The 25,256-nt window shown below is 30.0% G+C and overlaps 1 protein-coding gene across 3 annotated transcripts in view; it reads left to right on the forward strand.

Moving 5' to 3' along the window:
• Window positions 1-1,075: 1,075 nt before the first annotated feature.
• The window catches only part of LOC117114141 (histone-lysine N-methyltransferase MECOM-like), a 33,996-nt gene continuing 9,815 nt past the window's right edge, over window positions 1,076-25,256 (forward strand). The window contains exon 1 of one of the 3 annotated variants that reach the window (XM_033257697.1): window positions 1,076-1,195. The gene's annotated coding sequence lies outside the window, so the exon portion shown is untranslated. Of the gene's footprint in view, window positions 1,196-19,137; window positions 19,352-24,960; window positions 25,118-25,256 lie in introns of those variants that run through there. The other 2 variants (XM_033257695.1, XM_033257696.1) reach the window with 2 other exon arrangements.

Consider the following 25,256-nt stretch of genomic DNA (forward strand, 5'->3'; position numbering starts at 1 on the left):
AAATGTTGAAAATTATGGATGACTTCTTTGTCTTTAAATATTTAACATATTTCTATCGAGATGTTTCTCTCGATATGAAAGTTATGTAAGAATACATGATTTAACCATGTGTACATAAGATTGCTGAAGTCATGTGAGTAGAGATTATCAGCCAATTTTGAGGCAGATGGAGTTGAATCTAATGAAGTGTAAGGATCAATAACCTTAAACTAATTAATCCTAAAGCACTAATCCTTCTAAGAAACAATAGTATTAATGAAGACATTGCAAGTGTCTCAACATTTGATAGTCTATCTCAGATCTGAATGGAATGAATGTTTTAGGCCTATAATCTCTAGGATATTTTCGTAGGGTGTAGCAACATTTTCTTTTTCCAAAAATAAATCTTTATAACCAGTTTAGTGATCATTTATAGAAAATTGGGTTCGAGTTCAGCCAAGTTCAATAGGTTGTTCTAATTTTACTGATAAGTTTCAGACTATAATATTGTTTATGTGCGTCACAAACTTATCGAAGAATGATCACAGAGAGCTTAGGAAGTTAGAGGTGGTTTACTAAATGAGTAATAACAAATCAACCTGGTATTATTACTCAGAATTCTTTGATTTTCTGCGATCTGTTTTTGAATTCTTTTACTTTACTTTTCTACTTTTGATGTTATCTTTGTAAGGTCAATAGACATGTATTAAAAATTATATAGGGTACTTTATTTCCTTTTGTAATGCCGTCTTTTTTATACCAAGATGCAGTTAATTTTCCAGTTGATTAACTTGGTAGCATCTTTCATTATAAAAAAAGTTCAATTTTGAGCTGAAAAATAATCATCAAACTTTCAGTACACCCCTTTGTAATTTTCCATACAATAGATTTTATGGATGCATTCATATTTCCATAGTGTCCAGTCACTCTTGCGCGTTCATCCCATTCTACCTGACAGAACTGCTGTGTCGTTCAACCATCGGGTCTTGTTTTTGTGAGTAATTTCTCGCTGAATAATTTTAGTTTCCTTAGAAAAGAACATTTCTATTCAGTAACATCGGTCTTGCGTGTTCAGTAAGGTGGTGTTGTCATCCGCTTCTTTTCTGCGGAAGTTTTCCACGTGAGTGGGGCTCTAAACTTGCGAATTCTTATCAGTTAAGTGCGTGTGTTCGTGGTAGGAGGAAGACTCGGGCACACTTAGGTCAACAGATTGAAAGTATGTATCTAATTTATAATTTGTTCATTTTTCTTTACATGTACATAGGCATCTAATTTTTTTTTTTCTTTAAGAATAAATTGATTTGAAATTTTAAGAATTAATTTTTTTGTTTTCTTTTTTTATTTTTTCATTATAATTTAAAGATTTATGCTTATTTTGAAACTGTGTTACCTTTCAGGTTTTTTTTTTTTATATATATACTAAAAGCAAAGAATATTAATTAAAATTTGAAATGAAGTGATAACTCTATTTGATCTTTTAAGATTTTTTTTTTTGTTTCATAGATGTCTGAATATATAATGTCAAACCAAATCGAAAAATATTTATTTATCTTTGTCATTACTTTCCGCTGTTTAAAATTTGTTAGCATTGCAATTCTTACGCAGATGAATAACATTGTTACTAATATTGATAATTTTGATTTTCACAACTTTTGCTTCCGATTAGGTGTCAATAAACAAATATACTTAAAAAATTGTTGACCGAAAAATAGAAACTTTGAAGAATGAATCAATTAAATGTGAGCCAATAAAAAATGCAACAATAGATTGTGACATTAAAATCTAGATCCATGTGCTTACTGCATTCCTTATAAGACAACTGCATTAATATTTTAGATATTCTTTTGTTTCATTTTTATATTACTCTCTTTTATTCTGTTTAAAATTCATTCAATTTCCAGTATTTATTATTTTCCTTTTCTTGGACCAATACTGATTGTTTTTTATTATTATTTTGATTTATTTGTCGATTGTTGTTATTCATTTATTTACCAAATTTATATAGCGCCCTTTTCATGAATATTCATGTTTAAAGGCACTTTAGGCCTACATAAGAATGCAAAAATACAATACATAAATATAAATTTATAAAAATGTGATATTACCATATATACAAATGGATTAAATAATTTATTTAGAGATTAATTATTGGAAAAATTGATAATTAAAAGGAGATAAGATAATTATTAAAAAATGTTATAATCTTAAACTGCAATATATTACAAATCAAAATATAAAAAATAAAAAAAAACGTCTCAAATGCAGGCAATGATTACAACAATATTGTAGAGGTAATATATTAATAAAGTAAAAAAAAAATTGATAAATATGTCTAGTATATACAAATTGATTAATCAATTCACTGAAAATATTTATTTATTAACAATTAAAATGTAATTAAAACCTAAAATTACAATAAATTACCAATTAAAACAATTTATTCAAGGATTGTTGTCACATTTTCTTACTGACAATCTGTCTCCTAACTTTAAAATGTATCTCCCCACTTTTGTTAAATAGTTTAAAATGAATAACGAGTATAGGAAGGAAGATGATGAAAAATGTGTAACTAAATATAAGTAAGTTGCTAGTCAATTAAATACAGATGCAGAACACAGAATACCATAGAAAACAATGAATATACTTTAATAGCTCAGGCAATTTACCAACAACAAATCCATCTTGTCTTGGCCACTCTAACCCTTCCCTCATTAGATAGTCGTCGACAATAATTATTTATTAATACGTCGGTTATGGCTCCCCTTTTGAGAGACCGTGATCAATATGCAGCGCACTAAAGAACTGCTACTTATCACGAGAAGATTGCGACGCACGGATGGAATTTTACTTTGATTGTGTTGACGATTGTTGTGGGAACGATCTTCTGAATTCTGCGCTGATAAATCATCTGACTGTATCTCGATAAATTGATGTCACTCTAGGCAAACATCGCACTTAAATCGAAATTGAGGAGTAGGATGACAGCAATGATAATGTTCGTTTCGGTCCTTAATTAAGCAAACACGATGATGGGAGAACGTTAAGTGCTAACATTTGGCAGTAATAGGTACTCTTTATCTCGGTTAAATTAATAAGATAATTAATGGTATCAGGAGGTTTAAATGCTTTTTAAACCGATGCCAATCTAAATAGTTTTGACGAGATACAAGACAGAAGCACATAACCCTGGAAAAAAGATAAAGAAAGATCAAGAACATTTTGTTAGAATAATTGAATTTGTTAAAGTTGAAAATTCATCGGCAACTCATTTATATCATTTGAGCTTAATAATAGGGTGTATTTTGAAGATAATATTTATTCATTTCTATAAAAGTACTTTAAATTTAATAATTTAAGTAAATTTAAATTTTACTTATAGACTGTATTTAATTTTAGAGTTCCTAAACAGATAATATCATCAGTAGTATATTTATGTATTATCAGCTTAATTTTGTTGCATTTGATGACTTTAAAAAATGTTTAAACCAAAAATTAGTTAAAACAAAGGTGTGTTTAATTAATTATTTTTGTTTATTTCCATCTGGTTCACATATAATAATATGACATAATATATTTAACATCAATATTTGGCCAACTGCAGTTTATTTATATATCAGTTAATTTAGTTGCTTTTGCATTTGTTTCAACTAATTTATTTGTTTTCTTTTTGTTTGATTTGTTAAAGGTAGGGTTGATTCCTCACAATTCAGTTAAAATGATTAATTTCAATTATTTGTTTGGATTTTAACCTTGTTCTCCTGGGGTTTAATTTAAATGGACCAAGTAAATGTTGGATGAGATTTAATGACATCAGTTCTCTATTTCTTGACACATATCCTTTAGCTGTCGTATTATCCACAAAATATATCATCCCTGATTAAATACAATTAGTTCTCTCAAGTTCTTTTTGTCTTTCCATACTTTGTAATGGCTTTCTTGACAGTTTTGCAAAGATCTAGATTCTTCAGTGACACCTCTTAGAACAATGGAGTCGTAAAAGGCAATGGTAAATCTGTCCTATGTATTAAAAATCATAAAAACATGAGTGAAAACTGAATTTGTTAAGTGTTCCCAGTAGAATAAGCTCTTGTCCTATTCCATCAAATTGAATTCTGTGTGTTGTTATTTACGATGTCAACCAAGAAAAACATGAAAATGAATGTCGCTGGTAAATCCAGAAACGGATGCTGAATCTCAGCACAATGGGAGACCTAGATTGCAGGGGAAAGCAATTTTCATTGATAGGTGCTGAAAACGTGATTGTCTAATTTATTACGACAATCAGTTCGGAGAATTGTTTTCGTAGATTGAAATGGAGCAGGCAGATTCACCATTATGACAGATAGATAGTTTATTTACGACTCAAAGCCTCTTTTTGAGGGTAACGGTACTTTTCATTTCATGCAAAACCTTTGTCATAATCGTTGCCAATATATCAAAACATTTCAATTCATTACTGCAAAAACTCCTAATGAATTCACAGCTTTCGTCTTGTTCACTCTGATAGATTCATGCAGAGCTTTCTTTGACATATTTCTTTATCATTGCGGATGATGTAAATGGACAACATTAAAAGCGATTTACGATGTTCTTTAGGCTGACTGACATGCCGCTATTGGAGTGATCGGCTGTATAGAGAATCATGTTTTGATTTTCATCATCACTTGCTCGAGCCACGACTGATAGATCAACCTGTGTTCTTTTTTCATATAGGTCATTTATTTTCATATTTCTGTAATGATTATGAATGTTTTATTATTCATTCAAGTTACTCATCATTCTCAGTTGTCAGGAAGTTTGGTCAGATTTTTATATAAATATTTGCTTGGATAATATGATGAGATACTTGGATTATTTGCAGTATCTAGGTGTCTTGAATTGGGGGTCTGATTAGGGGCGCGAAGGTGAAGCGCCTAGATGCTTAAGTGAAGGGGTGCTACCTCATAAAATCAGGTGATTTATATCCACTTGAGTATTATTTTCTTTTGCTTCAAACATTTTCAATGGGGAGGGGGTCGGGGCCGGGTACTGTAGGTGGCGAGGTAGATTCTGATACACCACTGATTATTTGTTGTGGTACGTTTCGTTTTTTTACTTTAAATTTCATTTTTTTGTTTTTAGTTCATTATCATTCATGTATTTGTAACTGAAATTTAACTTCATTTTTATTAAATATTTTTATTAAATAATAGCCCTATCACTCCTTAAAATAAAAGAATATGATAATAATAATTCATAATAATGATAAAATAGTTTTTGTATTACAACTAGGTCCAACTCATCTTTTTATTAATTGATGCAACACTTATTAATTTTTTTAGCCAAACTGATATTGAATATAGAAAAATAATATATAAAAACTTTAACTGATAGATATAGGGCCTATCCTTGTTTATGTTACTGTAATTAAATAAGCTATTATATCATAATTAATATTTATTAAAAATTATTCCCTTTGTTTTGTGTACATATATATAGATAGTTTTGAATTTTGACTGTGAAATTACACTTAATTGAGTGTGTTCCCCATGTTTAGCCAGTATTCTTTAGGAGTCTTGGAATTGGGGGGAGGGGGCTGAATAGGTGAATGGGCATCAGCTAACCAAAAAAAAAAATGTAATTTGAGTTGATATTTAATTACTTGAGTGTGATTTTTTGCTTTGAATATTTTCAATGGGGGAGAGGGGTGCCTACCCCTAGATACGACATTGACTTTTTACCTTCTACTTGATGCCAGATGTCTGTTTGTTCTCTTAATTGGAATCATGTAATTTGAGGATTTTTGAAAGATTACTCTTTCAAAAGTGAACAAGGATTTTTTTTTCTTCCTTTTTCTTAGAAGCCTGTAAGGTAGCAGGAATGGTAATTGCTATTTAAAATAATTGATAAGCCATCACCTGGCCATGATGCTTGTTGATTGAAGGATTGCGTTTGTTGTTTTTAACTTCCTCCACAACTACAAACTTTCAGTTTCCCTGGATTAAGATTTTTCAATGTGGATCAGAGACAGGTGCGCTTTGATAGTTTTTCGCTCATTACAGCCTTAAATGCAACTTGCTCTTAAAGGTTAGATAAAATAGACATTAAATGAGTTGTGTTTCTGACATTCAATCTTTTGCTTGTTCTTGTCGGCAACTTGGATGGGTTTGATGTGGCTGTGCACGGTTTATTTATTGTTCTGCTAAGAGATGAAAAATCCAGGAAATAAATTCAAAATTGGTCATATTACATGGAGGTTTTGACTTTGTCTAGAGAGATGGACCCTAGTTCTTAAAGCTGGTGTCAAAACTGTCGTAAAATGTGGAGAATTTAACATTGCCTGCTTGCAAAAGATTTAAAGAGATGCTGAGTGATGAAAGTGTGATTTATTTCAATTGGATGATGACGAGAACTTTAAGTGTTACATAGTGTCTTTAATCATACAGATTTGGTGGCGTTCCACAAAACTCAGTTACAATGTAATAACTAATTTGTTTCGTTTTGTCAAATTTTCTTTAGATTTACTCGTCATCATTCAACTAAGTAAATTAAGAGAGAAAATGTCACATTGAGATTCATATATGGCCGAATATCATGTGACATCTTTTCTATCAGTCAATGAATATGGATGCATTTCAATTCATTGATTAAGAAACATAATTAGAAAGGATATTTCATCAGAGAATTGTTTTTTCTCATAAAGTAGAACATTTTTTCCATTTTCAACATGTAGTATTCTGAAAATATGTAGGATTTATAACAAAGACTTACTTTATTTTAGGTTGATAAACATTAAAAAAATATTACAAAGCATCAATTGAAATTTGTGTATGCAAAGTATGCCAGCTATTAAGAAGCTATATTTTTTATTGTACTTATTTTTATTGTAAAATATAAAAAAATTACTGGCAGAAAAAATAACACAAAAAGTAGAATATATAATTTTTTATTATACATTGAAGTATAAGCATCTTAATTTATCTTCCAAAATGAAAAATATTGCTCATTTTGTTTTTTCAAAGAAGAATAAGTATAAATATTTGAAAGGTTAGAAATAAATATTTACTATATGAATAGTAAATGCTTTTAATTAAACGTTATGTATTTTAAAATAAGATGAACATAAAAATAGCAAATAAATAAATAATAAGTAGAATAATTATGCTGGCCTTAGTTTGGCATATATGAGTAGCACTACCCTGTTGCACACAATTCTGTTTGTTCTACATGTTTCATTTGTTTCTTATTAAAAACAGTAATAAAAAAAATTGACAAAATGTTTCTGTTCATGTGCCATCTAGTATTGGCATTCTTATGCATCATGTAAATATGGGAGGTGGAGTAGTTGAAATTTTCCATAAGAAACTTGTAATTTCCATTACCTATGTAGAGGGAGTGAATCCGATTGGTGGAACGGAGTTAAGAGATGAGGAGGGAGGAGATAGCATTGAATAGACTTGATCAAGGAGCATATGTTTTAACAGGAAGAAGCTCGTCAGACGCACGAAGCTTTGTTAAAGAGCGCTACGCGGAGATCAATCACTCAGATTAAAACGGAGTCATAAATCACGTGTCATGACAGACGCTAAAGAGCTCTTTTGATTTCTAAATTGTGAAACTATTGACTTGCATTTCGATGTGGTAGATCTCGTAAGCAAGAATCATAGAATTTAGACCATCTGCCAACGCTTCTTACAATTCCCTCCCACCTGCGCACAAAACCTCCCAAAGAATACCGACAGACCTTTTTTGAATTTAACAATCCTTCGTCATTTATCTTACGAATTAACATCTCGTACGATTTGTAAAAAGGAACGTTAGACCATGTTGTCTATTGATACACAATTACTATATTCTCGCCCAGTATAGCCAGCCGTGGGAAAGCGTGGGTGTCTATGCATCCGTCAGAATGAATATGGACGTGCTCGTGACTTGGCTGTGACTCGGTTTACCTTACTCAAGCTTATCTTGTTCACTTGGATGACGAACATTTCTGGCTGAATCACTAACTCGTCTTACACCAATTAACAACATCACTTTTCTGTCCCGAGTTGTTTGTGTTTACGACTCAGTTTGAAATCTATACAGAACACTTTCATATCTTCGTCTGATCCATGAGCCCAGTTTAGTGCAGTTGTCTAATGGCTTCTGAATTCTGCTGAGCATATAGAAACTTTGGTTTTATGTGCTGTCTCGTCTAACTTTACCAGCCCAGATTTTACCATTAGAAGAAACAACATTATTTGGTGCCTCACTTCAACCGACTGTTCATTCTGAAGTCTGTTAAGATGTTTTCAAAGCTGTCGGTATGTTTGTTTTTTGTTTTTACCTAAAAGCTAGTTTTATATAATTCTGTATTTTAAAATCTTTTTTTGTAAACACCATTATTGTTATTTTTACAGTAGTGCTGTTTAATTTAGTTAATTAAAGTTAAATAATAAAGAGTTATGTGCTGATTAATTTACTTCCAATTAAATCTGTCTTTGTGGAATATATAAAAATAAGGTGTCTCAACGGTTTGATTAATTTATTACATTCGTCATTAGGAAACAGAAATAGACTGATCCTCGTTTGTTACAAAATAGTATTTTTTTAGCTGTCTAGTTCAGGCTTTTGGTTTTTCCATTTTAAAATCATTTACATTTTTAATAGCATAACCTAATCAGAAAATTGACACGGGAGCTATTTTTCATAACCAAACAAATAAAATAGATTTGTTATCATGAACACAGAATTGTTCTCTTCTTTTAAATATCGAATGCGGTAATTGCCGTGCTTGTAAGTATAAATTTAGATCTTGGATCTATCCTGAACACCCTTGTAGATGATTTCCAAAAAAATCTCCTAAATTTGGAATGTTTGTTAACAGAAGTTGTTGTAGTTTTGATACCGTTTTTTTCCCCTCTTCATTTTGTGTCTGTCATATGATGAGAATTACTTGCTGATTTTTTAATACAATGAGTCAAATGAAAAGAATTCCTTACAAAAGATTATATAAACAAGACAGGAATCCGGCAAGTTGTACTACAATAGAAATTAGGTTATCTTAGGTCAGAAAGAAAAAGAGTACTATAGATTTCAGATCAAAGGCAGACGTATTTGGAAGATAAGATGACACGAAAGTTGTTTACCTGTTCAGGTGCTTTACCTGTGTTGACAAAGCCCTCAGGTGTAAACCCAGGTAAAGTGCAGCGTGGAAGACAATAGATACAAATACAGATATAACTTCTACATTGAGTATCAAGGCTTCTTTTGGCCCATAAAAGATTATAAATTTCCTAAAGAAAGGGGGCCTTTGAATTTAAGATCCATAACTGAACTTTAAGTATGTAAACAGAGAGGCATACTGATTAAGTTTAAATTAACATAAGTACTTAAAGGCATCTCAAATTTAGGCTTCATTTAGTAGCTCCAGGCTATAAGCAGCAAATTATTAAAAGGACAGGTTTTAGTGGACATTTTGTTTTAAATACTTTATTTAATTTTCGAAATGATGATCAAATTGATGAAAGTATTATCAGGGACATGAAAATTAATGTAAATTAAATATTTTTTTCTTATTATATGATCAGCTTGTTAAAAGTGAAAAACAATGGGAAATCATAAATTTGAGAATATATCTGGTATAAAATATCTCCTATGGGAAAAAATAGATTTGTAATCTTATACAATTTTTATTAGTGTTTATGTTCCTTCCTAGGAAAAAATGTAAACTATTCAAGGTCTCAAATTATAATGTATGTAATATTATATGAGATGAATATATCAATACACCTACCTTCAAATTTCTCTTCAAAGTAGGCATATATTAAAGTTCTCCTTATTTTTATTTTACAATGAAATAGGACCATGGCAGATAGGTGGTACAGTAACTATATTGTTTTCTTATGTTAATCCATTCTGTTAAGGATCAACAAATTATAATTATTATTATTATTTTTTTTTTATTACTATAAAATTTGATCAAATTTTTCCCTTTTTTTATTATTTATTTTTTTAAATTAGCTGACAAATTGTTAATGTAAATCTTTTATTTTCTATTAAAATTTGAAATACGAACTCTTCATTTTTTGCATTTTTTTGTGATTTCAAAGTCAGTGCTTGATTATCAATTAATCTAAGTGATAGAAATGTTTCTCAAGTAGGGAAGGGTACAATCAACAATTGTTTCACATATTCTATAATAACATCTACAATTACAAGTACATGTACGGTCAGAGCATGACCTTTTAAGTACAGATATTGTCCAACTCTCAGCAGCTTTCTTAAGTACTTAGCCTGTTGCCGACAGCAAGTATTGACCGAAACAACGGAAAACAAAGGAGAACAAGGAGGGAATAGAATCGGAGATCCCATGAACTTGTTTACTCCTCACCAGATAAGAAAAGATAACTTTGTTGACCAGAGGATTTGTGGTGAACAAGAACAAAAATTGAGAAAGAAACACCTTTCAGATGATTTTTACAGAAATGTGTACCAATCTTCCCTAAGATAGTACATTCCGAGAGGACCATGACCCAGAGATGTTTGATTTTTCTAATGATGATGTTTACAATTTGATTAATTGTTCTTGGTTCAAGGCCAAGAAGAACATATTTGGCGTGTTAAAAAATTAAAATTAAGATTGTTGATGGATAAAAAATGAATTGTGGTTTTAATTACTCGGTTACTTTTTTTTTATAATTCTATGAATATTCTCCAATATCTTTCTATTAATTATTTACTAACCTTAATATATTAATGATTTATTATTGCATGTTTTTTATTTTACATTGGTTGTTTTTGTAATAAATTTTTATTAAAAATTATGTATAGGCCTACTTTATTTGAATCTAAAGAGGAAACTATGTATATTTTTTTACCTTGAATTAAAATTCAAAGAGGAAAAATGATTTTTTTTCCCATTCAGTTACACTATTTTAAAAATTTCTATAAATACAAGTATTTTATAATCTCTTTTAGTAATTAGTTATTAATCTCATTATATCAACTGTTTCCTATTGGATTTTGTTTTTAGAAATGCTTATTTAAAATTATGTGTAGTTTCACTGAATTAAAATTAAGGTTGTTCAAGGAAAAAATAATTTGTTTGTTGTACATATAATTTCCATATAAATAATTATGTGTCTGTTAAACTAAGCTCCTATAATTTTAAAGATAAATTGACGTTCATACTCAAATAAATAACAAAAAGAATAAATTATTTACTGAAATATATTCATACATGCAGTCATCTAATTTTTTACTATAAAATGTATTCTTTCCTCTACTTAATAATTCAATTATGTTAACTAAGAAAGCATTAATATATGTACCACGCGCTCATTCAGCTCTCAAAGCTTCCGTATTTACGAAGGACAAGAAGATTAGCAATTGATAAAATCCAAAAATCGTTGTAAGCGAGCAGAAAAATAAGCTAAATCAAGACAGATTATCCAACAATCTGAGCTTCCTTCAATGACGAGTAATAATTGATCTCTATTGTCAAATATTAAGCTTTCTCAAATTATCCTGTATTCTAGATCAACCATTGTTTTCAATCAACAACGAAAAGCTGTTCTTTTTTTTTCTCATGCAGGCTCAGGAGAAAATTGAGAAGACTAGTAGAACTGTTCTCAAAGTTACCTACCATCGTGAAGCCTACATAAGTCGGCGAAACAATTGTAACCAAACCCGATTGTGTCAGCACAATAGTTAATTAGATCCATGTTATTCTGGCTATTCTGATTTTTTATTCTAGACAAACAGCGAAGTAAAATAACAATAATTATACTCTAAGTTCTTTAAAAAATTATAACCTGTTACTATTTACTGTTAGAGGACAATTTTTATAATTGTTACGTAAATATCAATATAGGCCTAGGTTTTGTTTAGTGTTACTAAAAATAATGAATGTGTTTAAAGATTAAAGTTATCCATTACTGTTTCTACGTTTTTTTTAATACAAATTCTTATGTTATTATTTAAATTAAAACTACCAGTAATATTTTATTCACTTGATACCTTAAGTCATTTTTGGTTATTTCTTTTAATCCACTTATAATATTTAGAGATTTCCTTTAAAATAATTAAAGATACTGTCCGTCCAAAAATTCAACAAAAAAACAAACCCCCCCTTAAAACGTTTATGCTGTCTCCATCATGATTATTGAACATTTTAAAAATACCATTCATAGTATTTTTTACCCTTTAAATCTGGCAGCAAACATAGGCAAGATTTTTTTTTAGTATAACATCTGTCAATCATTAAAAACTGATTCGCTTTATCTGTGACTTATTGAAATTTGGAAATTTTATGTGGTTCTTTTAAACTGGCAAATAAGAAATTTATTTTTGTAGTTTCTTTTTATAAAAAAAAAAAAAAAAAAAAAAAAAAAAATATACTGTATATCTTTTATATTTGAGACATTCCATTCCAAAACCAACATACAGTTGTTATATGATCTGAGTAATTAGCATAAGAATGTTGCAGTAATATGTGGGCCTATACTTTTTAGTACAGGAAAGATGTAATACTTTGGCAATAGCAAGTTGATGCACATTGACCCATCATTGTAAAGCTACATTGTTAAGCTTACAATGTAGAGAGTATGAATAATTTGAAAAGTCAATTTTTATTTTCAAGTTTTGGGTTGGCATGTCTAATTTTGGGTGGCAATATGTATATTGTTAGGCCTGTATTTGGAATGTTGTTTTCATATCAAGGACTAAAGCTGATCAAAGTAAATAGGATTACCCTAGTACTAGAGAAGCTTAGCTGTTGGAGTTGTTAATTCCTGAAGTTTAAACTTGAAGATAATATCTGCTAAAATAAAGACTCTTTGTATGTACACCCAATCTGCTTCAGGGATTCAACGTAAAAATGGCCATGGTAAAACCTGAATTCAAATGAATATATGTATATTTATTTCATTAGCAAAATACATATATTTGTGAACTAAAGAGATTTTAAGCAGTTAAAAAATCATGAAATCAAGTGGAACCATGTGAATTTCTTGTTAGCCTATGAAGTAAACATTGTACTCATAAAACTGTCTTCAGGGGCGGATCAAGAGATGTCCAAAAGGGAGACTGAAACGGGGCCAAAAGTGGGGACGATTGAGGTAACACCACCCCAGCGAGTCCGGGGGAATTTTCCGCAAAATTTTTGTTTACTAGATGCCCGAATAACCTCCACGTCATTTTGGGCAATCAATTTTTTTTTTTTTTTTTTTTTTTTTTTACTTTCCAAAAGGGGGACCGGGGCAACCCCCTCCCTTAAGTCCGCCCCTGATCTAACTTAAAGCCAGGTTGTATGACTGATTTTTCTAAGACAACAAACATATTTGATGGTCAATGAGATGTAGATTTTTGAATATTTAAAAACTGGGGAAAAAAGAGCATAACCACCCTTTTTCCATTATTTTCACCCAGCTTTTAAATATTCAAAATTTTGTATCACATTAATGGTCAAAAATTTTTCGTTAAATATGCTTTCTTTGTCTTAGAAATATCAGTTGTACAACATATTAAAATTTAATTATTTCTCCTACAGAGCCTGACTTTGTCTTGGTTTTACAGGGTAGTTAGGGTAACTATTGCCAATGTATTTAAATTACTTTTGTCATTGGATAGTCCACTGTTTCTTAAGTATAGCTATTGGGATGACAGAAAGGTTGTTTTACCCCTCTTGCTTTTATCTCTGTCTAGATTTCGTTTTTATGATGTACAAAATAAACACTTTTGTTGTTCATCAACAAAACAATTCTATTTGCATTTCGTATCAGGATTTGAGAGCCCAGAGGTTGGATATATTGTCTGCCTTCGAGTAGAAGGAGATATTGTTCAAGAAGCATTTTGTGAGGACATATGTAAGGCTAAGGTTCTTCTAATCCTTGCTTTTGTAATTTTAAGGTATTTATGCTTCTGGGAAGAACACAGCTTATGGTCAGGAGATGCTCCAAAAAAAAAAGAGAGATATTCATTTATCTTTATTTTGAATCCAGTGTTCTTCTTGGCCTCTGATTTGCAGTTCTTTTATTTGCAGGTGTGTTTCTTTTCATGGGACCTGTATCAGCCCCAGGTGTGACTTACCTGCATTTTTAAGACCCTGACCAGAAGAGGGACTCATTAATTAGATACTCTCTAGAGAGGACGTGATTTTATTCCATATTCTGTCAGTTTTTTATTTCCGTTGTCACAGTTCGGGTTGCCTCTAGGGGAAAAGAAAAGGACCCTGAGTTTTGATAGCTCCGAATCTGCTTCTCTCATCTTTATTAAGATCTGAAATAATTGGACTTAACTAGGTGTTGTTTATTTTACAATGTGGAGTTTAGCCCAAAGGCAAGCTGTGTTCTAATACAATATTTATTGAAAAGCTTACTTTGTTTTGTCTCGTTTCATATTTGCAGATTTTCTGTTGGTTTTTGGTATAGAATACTGCATAGAATATTTTATCCATAGCCTATATTATATGGCGAAGTTAAATATTCAATATAAGAAATTTATTTATTCATTCAACTTTCTTTATACTAGATGGCACGCTCAATACAAAGGCACTGGTTTTCGCTGTAATCCAGGTATAACATAAAAATACAACAGCTATTCAATAGCAGACTAACACACTACACCTTTATTAAATTTTCATGCGATTCAATATTATATATTTATTGTGAAATCACAAATATAGGTTTAAGGGTGATGTATGATTTAGTTTTTGACAGTGTGGAAGAAGCTAAAGCCTGATTTTAGAATTCATGGCAAACCATCCACACACATCCCATGCATTCTGTCTTGTAGAATTATCTGGTTTAAAATAATTTAATGGTTAAGGTGTCCAATTGTATAGGTAGTATTTCAGACTGCTTATTTTAAAATGAAACAAAAAAATATTTTGGAAAAGAAAATAAAGAGCCTGAAATACATATATATTTTAAAGATTTTAGGTCACGGGTCATCAGCAACACCAACTTTTTGGCCTAATTATAAAAATAGCATGTCTCATTACTTGTTACTATCTATCATTGTTGTGATGGTATTATCCATCCTGTTCGCAATTAATATACAAAGTGTTACTTCCTACAGAAGAATAGACTATAGAAGTCATAAAAATAACTTTGAACTTACAACACAAGCCAGGTACCAAAGCCAATTGTTTAATTATTCTTTGAAAAATTGTTATGCAGTGGGCAATTTTGTGGTTTCAGACCGAATACAATGTATTTAACTGGACTGCTATGCACTTTACTGTCCTCTTTATTACGGCAATCTTGTTTTATTCTGAGGTAGGACAATGCGATGAAGACCCGTTTTTATTAAATTGAGATGCATCAACTGTAAACTTTAAAAGATTGAGTTTCCTTTTTTTTCTTGTTTATCTACACTTCACAAGTTCATTGACATTGTGAAAGTACACTTGGAACTAGTTTTAAAATCTTCTTTTTACTTCTGTCTATCATAAACTCTGTATCTCACACAAATCATGTTTGCTTAATTCCAATAAGCCTATTTTTTTACATTGAACAATAAGTAGCCCAAGAATTTTTAATTGTTATTTAGCTGATTTAATCAATAAGGTTAGATTAATCCATTCAAAAAATTCTATCAAGGCTTGTATGCCCTCAGAAATTGTAAAATAATTTCCACTAGTGCATGATCTATAAATATACTAATTGCTATATTAATTTTTGTTTTTGTTCTGTCTATCATAGAGCATCTTAGGAGCTGTCTCAATATTGAATTGAATTTATTGTCCTATCTATGAGCATTTCTCCCAACTCTTAATAAATATTTTTACATGCTTAATTTAATTGTTTATTTCCTCTTTTATTATAGACTTCCATTAAGTTAGCTTTCCCAGGCTTTTATACACTATATGTTTATTGCACATGCTTGCTTTGTTAATCATGGAATAAGGAATCCTCTAATGTTTAGACACTTCATTTGTAATCACCTAATTTTAATTAGCCTGTTATTAATTTTTTTTTATCCTAGTTATCGGTAAACATTCCCCCAGATAAAGTCACTGTTTTTGCCCATATACCATTATTTATCTTAATTTTTTCATTTTATAATTTTATTGATTATATTTCTTTTCTGCATTGCTGTATTTTATCAAATTATTTTTTTTGTTCATTCAAATTTTCTTATGTTTTACTGCAGTATTATTTTTGGGTTTAAAATATCTCATTGAAAAAATATGTAGCAAACTAGCAAGACAGTAGGTTAATTATTATTTTCTTGGATTGCCTTAGGGTTATAAATTTCAACGAGAAGTTCCTTAATCTATTATGGTGGTTAAAATATACCTTTTTATAGGCTAGGCCTTCTTTTCCAAAGTATTTATGCCTGCAGCCATATCCATCCTAATCAGGAAGAGTTAGTGCTGGTAGTTTCGGATATGGGGGGTAGTGTTCCCCTGGAAAGCCAAAGATAGATTTTTTATTATTATCATCGCTGGGATACTTAAGTTTGTTACTGCAACTTTAGTAGGATGAGGCAAATAACAACAAAATATATTTGCTTCTGGCCATGGTTTGTCATTTTACTGTATTTTTTTTAATAAAACGTGTTTTATTCCCAAAAATAATGCTGCATTTCATTATACACACTGTTGAATGAACAATATAATTTGATAAAATATAGAAATGCCGAAAAGAAATATAATCAATGAAGGTAAATGAAATACAAAAATAAATAAATGAATAAATTTAAAATGAAGAATTGGTCTATATAAAAACTTCAGAGAAGTAATCCAGAAGGTAATTAAAAACTGATCACTAGTATGAAATCAAATAAATAAAAGGACAATCAATATTAGTTAATGAGATGTCTAATATTAGAGGATCGCTTATTCCATGGCAGACAATGCAAGCATGTGCAATAAACAAATAGTGTATAAAAGCCTGGGAACGCAAACTGAATGAAATTCTAAAATAAAGAGGAAATAAACGATTAAATTAAGCATTTAAAAATATTTATTAATAGTTTATTTTCCAAAATTCGTACGGCAAATATTGGTTGAAGTGTGGACCATGCAGACAAACACAAACAGCACATGACAAAATGATGTTCTCATTAATGAAACGTAGGGAACAATCTTCGTCAATTATTGTCAAAATTTTGGCATATATGCTTTCATAGAATATCATGTATACATTTTGACATTGAAACATTCAAGGTACCATAATGTTATTTTTCTATCAATTGGAAATTAATTGCTATTACTACTGCCTGACAAATTATCATACGATAAAAGTGATTTTCAATGCAAAGATTTTCCTTCCTGAAAAATTTACTGAGCCAATATATAACTTAATAATACTTCAAAAATCTGTAGCAATTATAAGTGTGCTTTGTGTCTCAGATATTTAATCTTGGCTTTATCTGTTTTGATTAATAAAGAAATCACAATGATAGAATTTATGATGTTTTCATGATAAACTATTCATATAAATACGCATCCACACTGACTGAATTATGGCCATTGTCAAGAAGCTGAATAAAATATAATTGGCCTTTAATGGGGTTACTATAGAATCAACACAAATACAGGCAATAAAATATGATTATGATGGTAATTAGTGTAGATGGTAAAGATATTTTTGAATAAATTGTATACATGATCTACATTGGGATAAAATAAAATGACAACAATTTTGTATTTATTTTGATAAGTATGGTAATGATTGTTGAAAAAGTTGGTGTAATTATCAATTGTGAAAATGGAATATATACAATTTGAAAAAAAATATAAAAGACTATAAAATTCTCTTGATCTATTAAAAATGGGAATAAGATAGAATAAAGACTTAAGGAAAATACATAAATATTTTGTAAGTATGAATATAGTGCTCTTGAAAAAAACCTCACCTTTCAAATTTGTATGATAATGACTAAACATAAATAATTAGTTGTTTATCTTTCTAACAACTGAATAGAAAATCTTCAAATAAAAGATGGTATTAAAAATTTAACATTTACAGACAATTCTGTCTTTTATTTTTTAAGATGATAAATGACAAAAATGGAGAAATATTCGTCTTAATATATTTTCATATTTATGGTGTATTGAATTTTATATTAAAATTTGATGATGTATTACTGTATTTCACAAACAGGGCAGTTTTGGATGATAATAAAAAATTCAAATGCAAAAATGCAATTTAAGTTTGTAAATTGCTATTTATATATCACATGTCAGGAATACAATTAATATTTCAACAATTCTTTTCTTATAATTTAATGTCAAACATTAAATTTAAAAAATAATTATTAATTATCTGAATGCAAAGTTTATATTTTTATATATTGTATATAATATCGATGAAATAATAATTGAATATTGATGATTTTTTTAAATTAAATGTTTATTTTTCTAAAATGTAATTTGATGTTTTGTCCATTTCTGTGATCTTTTTGTATGTAATTGTTACATTTATATATTTAAATTGTAAATACCATGACAATTCAGCTTTGCTGCTAAGATGTTTTTTTATTTTTTTATTTTAACTGAATAAACCATTGATCTATCGATCTATTTTTAATGTTTGAAAATCCATGTGATTTGTGAGTATTAGATACACTGTCATGCGTGATCCCTTGGTAAGGAAGATCTATGAAAACTCTCTCTGCACCTTGCAGCTGTGATTTGTTGTCTGTTCATCTTTATCTATTTCACACTTAAAGAAGGCTTAAAAAGAGAGCTTTATTAGATTACTTGAGCTCTTGTAAAGGACTTTACTCACATTTTTGTTAATCTTTGTATTTATTCAATTACGATATTCAAGCAGTAATTCTCCTAACTTCACTAATACCACTTATCTTAAGCACATGCTAATTCATCACCAGTACAGTCTAATTTATCTTTATCTTACTAGGGTTCTGAATCATAAATCTGTAGGCCCTTATCTTGTCACCTCCTGGTTGTTTTAACTTGCTCCTATACTTTATTTAATACAAATAAGTATTGTACTGTACTAGGTAAGTGTGAACAGCTTGATGTTTTAAGTCTAAACATCAACTCTATCTTAATAGTCTTGCTCTTCATTCTGTTTACTCTGCTTGCATTGATAATTAGGCATCAATAGTAAGTGATAATTGGATAATAATAACAATAGATTTAGAATTATTGGCCAGTGAGGGCCCACCAAGCCAGGTAGTGGTCAGACCCAGTATCACTTAAGACAACACAGTGACCACTCTTTTCATTCAGTCCAGTGATTTTGCAGTGAGCACATCATTCCAGTATAGATAGTCAATTTTAATGGTTAAGTGGCTATTTCATTGATTACCACATTGTGGTGTGGATTACATTACCCAGAATAGCTTGACTGGTTGATTGCTTCCTGTGGTACTGATACTAAAACAATTGATATTTTTCCGAGTGCTATTGGCGGTGTGATCATTTATTGTTGTAAGTACACATGCAGTACAGTACAAAGAAACCTAGTAACTTTTTTCATTTTGATAATCCATTATTTAATACATTTTCTTTCACTAACTTAATTTTATTTTATTTCAATTCGCATTCCAACAGGGGAGTCCGCCACTTTAAAAAATTATTATTAATATTATTATTTTTTATTTAGAAAGATATCATTTGAAAATGATATCTGCCAATCATGTACAGTAGGCGCAAGGTCTATTCATTGTTTTTGTCTTCATGGAAAACAGAATATCATTTTCTTTTAATAATGATGTTTGTCATAATAAATTATATTGATATAAACGTTACTTGATTTCAATAATTAGGCTTATTGATATTAATTTTATTCACTTACAAATGTATTTTTATTTACAGTCAGCTCTATTCTAAAATTGGCTTTTATTAGTACAACGTAACCATAAATAATAATGTGATTGATTTATAAATTATTTATACTTTAATTTATTTCCCATAGATCACTGCTGATCATTAGTTCCAAAAAAAGAAAAAAAAAAACCCTAAGAAATATTATTTATATTATTATTTATTTCCAAGCATGCATTATTTCAGCATTATTGCATATTGCAGAACTTTGGTTACAGAACAAAAAAAAAAAGCAAGAACCTTAAATATGAAACTAAGCCAGGCAATTCTTAATCAACTTGATGATGTAGCTAGGTCGTAGAAGTGAAAGAAACCAAAATTGTTGGGCCGTTTGGCTGTACTTTTGGTACTTTGTCAGTTTTTTCCCAGGGCCGGTGGGGAAAAGTGGTGTTGGTGGAGAAATCTATGAAAGCTGTATGGACCAGCGTCTGTCTGGGTTTTCGATGATCTTTCATTTTCAACCAACAAGGAATAGCAACTGTGTCTAGATGATATATTAGGCAGTTTCCAGCGAGCATTTTTTTTTTACTCTAACAAATTCAGTTTGACACCTTAAGACGGGTGCAATTTGTATATCACTGTCTGGGTAGAATTCATACATCATAGAATTGTCAGTCGTTTGAGGCCTGTTGCTACTGATAGAGATTTGAATACAGACAGTGTCAGCATACCCACACTAGGGACTACCTACATGATCTTTTAAGTAACTCAAAAAAATATTTTAAACATTAGTACATAATAATAATAGTAAAGATATTTGGTTTTTTTTTAAAGTAAATTAATTATGCAGTATTACATTTACTTGTTAGTACTGCATTATAACAGTGGAACTGCAGAGAATTGATAATACAGTTTTTCATGTTAATAACACTTTGAGATGTAAGAGTAGAGCCTTCATTAAATTTAATCTAAAATTTTATATTTAAAGTTACCACAAAATGTTCTTTTGATTACAATTGTCGAATTACCTAGATAAAAGTTTTATGTTATATTGATTAATTATTTTACAGATTGGCATTTATACATTTTTGTAGAACCGTAAAATAATATTTCATAACATAATTTCCGACTAAATAACTTCACAAACATTGCTAACCATAATACTGTATTCACACATTTTTCACAAATAAAATTTGCATTTGCTGATGGCAGATTTCAGATTTAGGTAAATATGCATCCAGAAATTGTTAATATTCATGGTTACAGTAATTCTAAAAACAAACCAAAAAAATAAATAAAATGAGATAAACAATATTTTGAACAGATATTAATTTTCTTAAAACTAATATTTGGCCTAAAATGACTCAATATAGAGAGTTAAGGCTTATAGATTGTTGTTTATAGGAATGTAGGCTCTCTTTATGTTGTTTCTTATTATTGGCTTTAAGCATGCTAAGTACTGTCTGTTATTTTTCATCTAAAAAATAACACATCATTTCCCTTTGGGTTAAAAAACTCAGCCAGGACAGGTATTATTTACACATAGGTTCTATTTCAAACAATGTTAGTAACAGATTCCGTGTTAACTTCTTTATGAGATGGTATGCCGCATAGCATAAGCTTATTCACCAAAGAATAAATCAACTATCTTTCCTATAGACATGTCCATTCTCACATGGTTTTGAAAGTTCTTTAATACGTGGAAGGTGTCAAAAATGAAGGAAAAGATAATGCTTGAAAAATGCAGTGACTCAATAAACATGTGTTTTTTCCTGCTCCAACCATAAGTTGCATGTTCCAATTAAATAAAACACTTCATAAATTCTGGCATGTTCCTATTATCAACAATTCTAAATATATAAATTACAGACAAGAGAATAATTTGCCTTTCATTGACCATGTTCAGTGTCATATCATAAATTCACTTCGAATTCCCAGTCGGGAATTATAGAAACTTTTGAATATGACCCTTTCAACACCTTAGTTTTCATGTGTGAGCTATGTACATGTCAATGTAGTGTTTACGAAACATGCCTGTATGTGCCACATGACTTCATCAACCAACCTGACAACTCCCCTGAATTTAAAGTCGCTGTGAAGTAAGTAAATACACTACCTGTATCCATCCACGCTAATATTACAAATTTTTTTTTTTTTCGCTGGCATCTAACAAGGAATGTAGACACCTCAGATTGAGTGATCTCTGCATCACCTCTGACAATGTTTATACTCCTGCTCTTAACCTCTTCTCTACTATACACCATATATTACAAACTCTTTGTTTTTGACACTAATGATATTGCAAATATTTGTTCCACTACTAGCTTTTGAAAGTGATATTCTTGTTTATTTTTTTCTAGTCGTACATCATACCTGGTATGACAATTATAAGGAACTGTCCCATTATAAACTCTACATTTTTACCATTCTAAAGTGTACCTGTCTGATAAAAAAAAAAACAACATAAAAGATCCAATAGTCTTCCAAGGAAATAAAAAATGTGGATAATTTATGGCATTATTTCTACCTGTTTACATGCTACCTCAGATGAAGGTTCTCAATCTGACCTAGATATTTGAAAGTCTTTTGTCTTTACAACTTTTTAAATAATTTTCTTCCTTGTTTGAAAAGTATTTTTCTCCCTAGATGTTCTCAATTTTTAAAATTCTGACTAAGTTGAACTATGCATTATCAACCACATCTCTATTTACATTTTTCAATGTTTAATCAGTTACTTGTCATTTTTAAATAAGTTTTCCATGGGAAAAGCTCTTGGCTCTCTTAGTGCTAAAAAAAGTTGATGGAAGTACAATAACAAACTGAAATTCAAACACAACAGCAAAATTTAAAGGGTATTATCTAAGCATTAGAGAGGAGGTTTTGGGTTTTGTAAAGTCTGATCCCATTGAGAGACTAATCATCGTGTTGCGTTCTTCATAGAATCGCGTCAGCCGATGACTATCGTACGCTATGAGTACCCGGCTTAACAGTTTAACGTATGTTAATTTAATAATTTTTAACATTATTTGATTGTTAACATAAACTTGTTTATGAATATAAAACAACCACTTTAATGTTTGCAGTTTCAACTCTGCGTAATGTTATAAATAAGATTTAAAGCCAGGCTCCGAAATCTGATCTGAAAAAAAAAAAAAACATTGATGGAAAACTCTGGAACAAATGAAAGATTTTCGTATATTTAAAAACTGTGGGAAAAAAAAGGGCGTGCCCACCATTTTTCCCAAAGTTTTTAAATATTCAAAAATCTGTATCTCATTCATGTTCCCAAGTTTTTCAGCAAATTTGTAATCTTGGAAAATCAGTTGTACAACATATCAAAAATGTTTTTCCTCCTGAGCCTGAAGATAAATGAAATATGGGCATCGGCTAGTTAAAAAATATTCTGGTTTGTTTATTTATAAAAAACATCAATAATTGGTATGGCAGCATTACACTGAATTACGTCAATTGCACAGAAAAATGACAATAATATACTGTAAAGAGTGAAATCTGATTGATTTTGTAGTCATGCCAAACTAGTCTGCATATACTGTAGTCCATTGCCTATACTACTGCAAGAAGTATAATGATTAGTTAATTGATTATTTACTGTACATGGGAAGTATATATTTACCAGATGACATTTATTGTGGTCAGACTAGATGTAGTTGCTTTTAAATTAGTATTATCTGAGGTTATACTGGGCAATTTGTGGTAATTTTGTTTACAATCTTTCTACCAGATTGTTTTTTTAACCATTTTGTGTGATTTATCAATGAATTGATTTGATTCTTGTTGCAGTACTGTAAATGCTTCCAGGTTTCAGAACAATTTGAGGAAGTACGATAGGTACAGGCTACAGAAACCCCCATCTCCTATATGTATACCTCTTCATGGGAGGTCGTAGTCTGTAAACACCTATTGGCCCCTCTCAGATAAACAATATTAATAGTCTAATGACATTTTACTAAAAACATGATTTAATATTTTAGAACACAGCAGTCACAGACCAATACATGGGTTTCATAATGATCATACTGTATTATAGGCCTATATAATAGTTGGTATTTAAAAAAAGCATATTTTAATCATTTTTAAGGTTCTGTTATGTAGCATATGTATCTGCCAACCAAATGTAGGAATAAAAGTTAAAACAAAATTCATTTTGACAGATTGATGAACTGTTGGCCTATTCAGGGTGCAGAATATTATTTTCACAACCATTACTGCTCTGCCTTCTTGCATGTGATTTACTGAATCTCATTAAAAAAAAGTAGTTTTTTTTATCGTAACATTGTTAAATTGTTTCACATCATCGTATGTCACCTATACAAATGTTTATATTTAAAAATTCCAATTCGCTAAATTTGAAAGTAAAGTTTTTAGTTTCGCGTTATTTGTAATTACTTACTCTGGCCGCAGTGGAGGTGGGTAGAGTGCGTTGAGTCTAGACTCAATTTCCTTGTGTTATATATAATTTTTTGGTACGCAAGCATACTGCCACTCCAAATACTTTCAAATTATATTCATCTTGCATATATCGCAGTAATATATTTTTTTCCTTCACATACATTTGCAGTCAACATTTGGTAACAATATTTTTACATACTGTAGGCAACATGTAACTATATAGATTTATTAAAAACAAATAAATATCTATTTTATTTCTTTCAAATCTTCATTTCCATTGAAATTTTGTTAATCTTAAACAATAATTATGTTTAAAAATAATTATTTATGATGATTTTTCTCAAAATTTAAACTGTTGGTTGGTTTCAACATCAGTATTTATCATACAAAAAAAATATATATATATATATTCTAACTTTACTGTATTCTGTCAATTCTTTTTTGTTTTTTGTTCTTAGCAAATATCTCTTGTTTTTTTAATGTGTCAGTTATGTGAGCTTATAGCTGCAAAAGGAAACATATTAAGTAATTTGTATCAGATTTAGTTTGAATTGGTGTAGGAAAACTTAATTTTCTGTATGAGAGATTCATCTGTACTGTTTACTGTCCATGTAAGATGAAGAAATCCAGAGAACCAATCATAATTATTGTTACTTGAAAATGTGAAAGTTTCCAAACAGTTTATCATAATTTGATCAGTAAATATGCATATTAAAATTTCCCATGTATTGAGCATTCAGCCAACAAGATGAAATACACATGGCCTTAGGCAAGTTTGAGAGTAAACTCTTGGTGGCGCCAAACAACTAAATAAGCAGTGATATGATACAAATAAGTTTGTGGTAATGCTATTGGGTGATAGATAGGTTGGATCCCTGTTGTGAAGCACTGATTATATCATCAGACTTGAGAGGTCTGTTTAGTCACACAGAACTCAAGTGAGCGTGAGTTGTTAGTCTAGTCTTGTCATTCCTCGCTGGTGGACTCATAGTAAATGGGAAAACTTGTTTCTTTATAAAGGTATTTATTATAATTATTTATTAATGCTTTGTTCTGCTGTGGATTTTGTTATGCTGTAAAACACGTTAGAGAGTTACGAGATTAAATTTATTTGAAAAACATTATAGTGTACCAACTCTCCTTCAGGCACTAGCCAATA

This window comes from Anneissia japonica, unplaced genomic scaffold, assembly GCF_011630105.1.
Source record: "Anneissia japonica isolate Jap-2015-1 unplaced genomic scaffold, ASM1163010v1 scaffold287840_len1291095_cov163, whole genome shotgun sequence".
NCBI lineage: Eukaryota > Metazoa > Echinodermata > Crinoidea > Comatulida > Comatulidae > Anneissia > Anneissia japonica.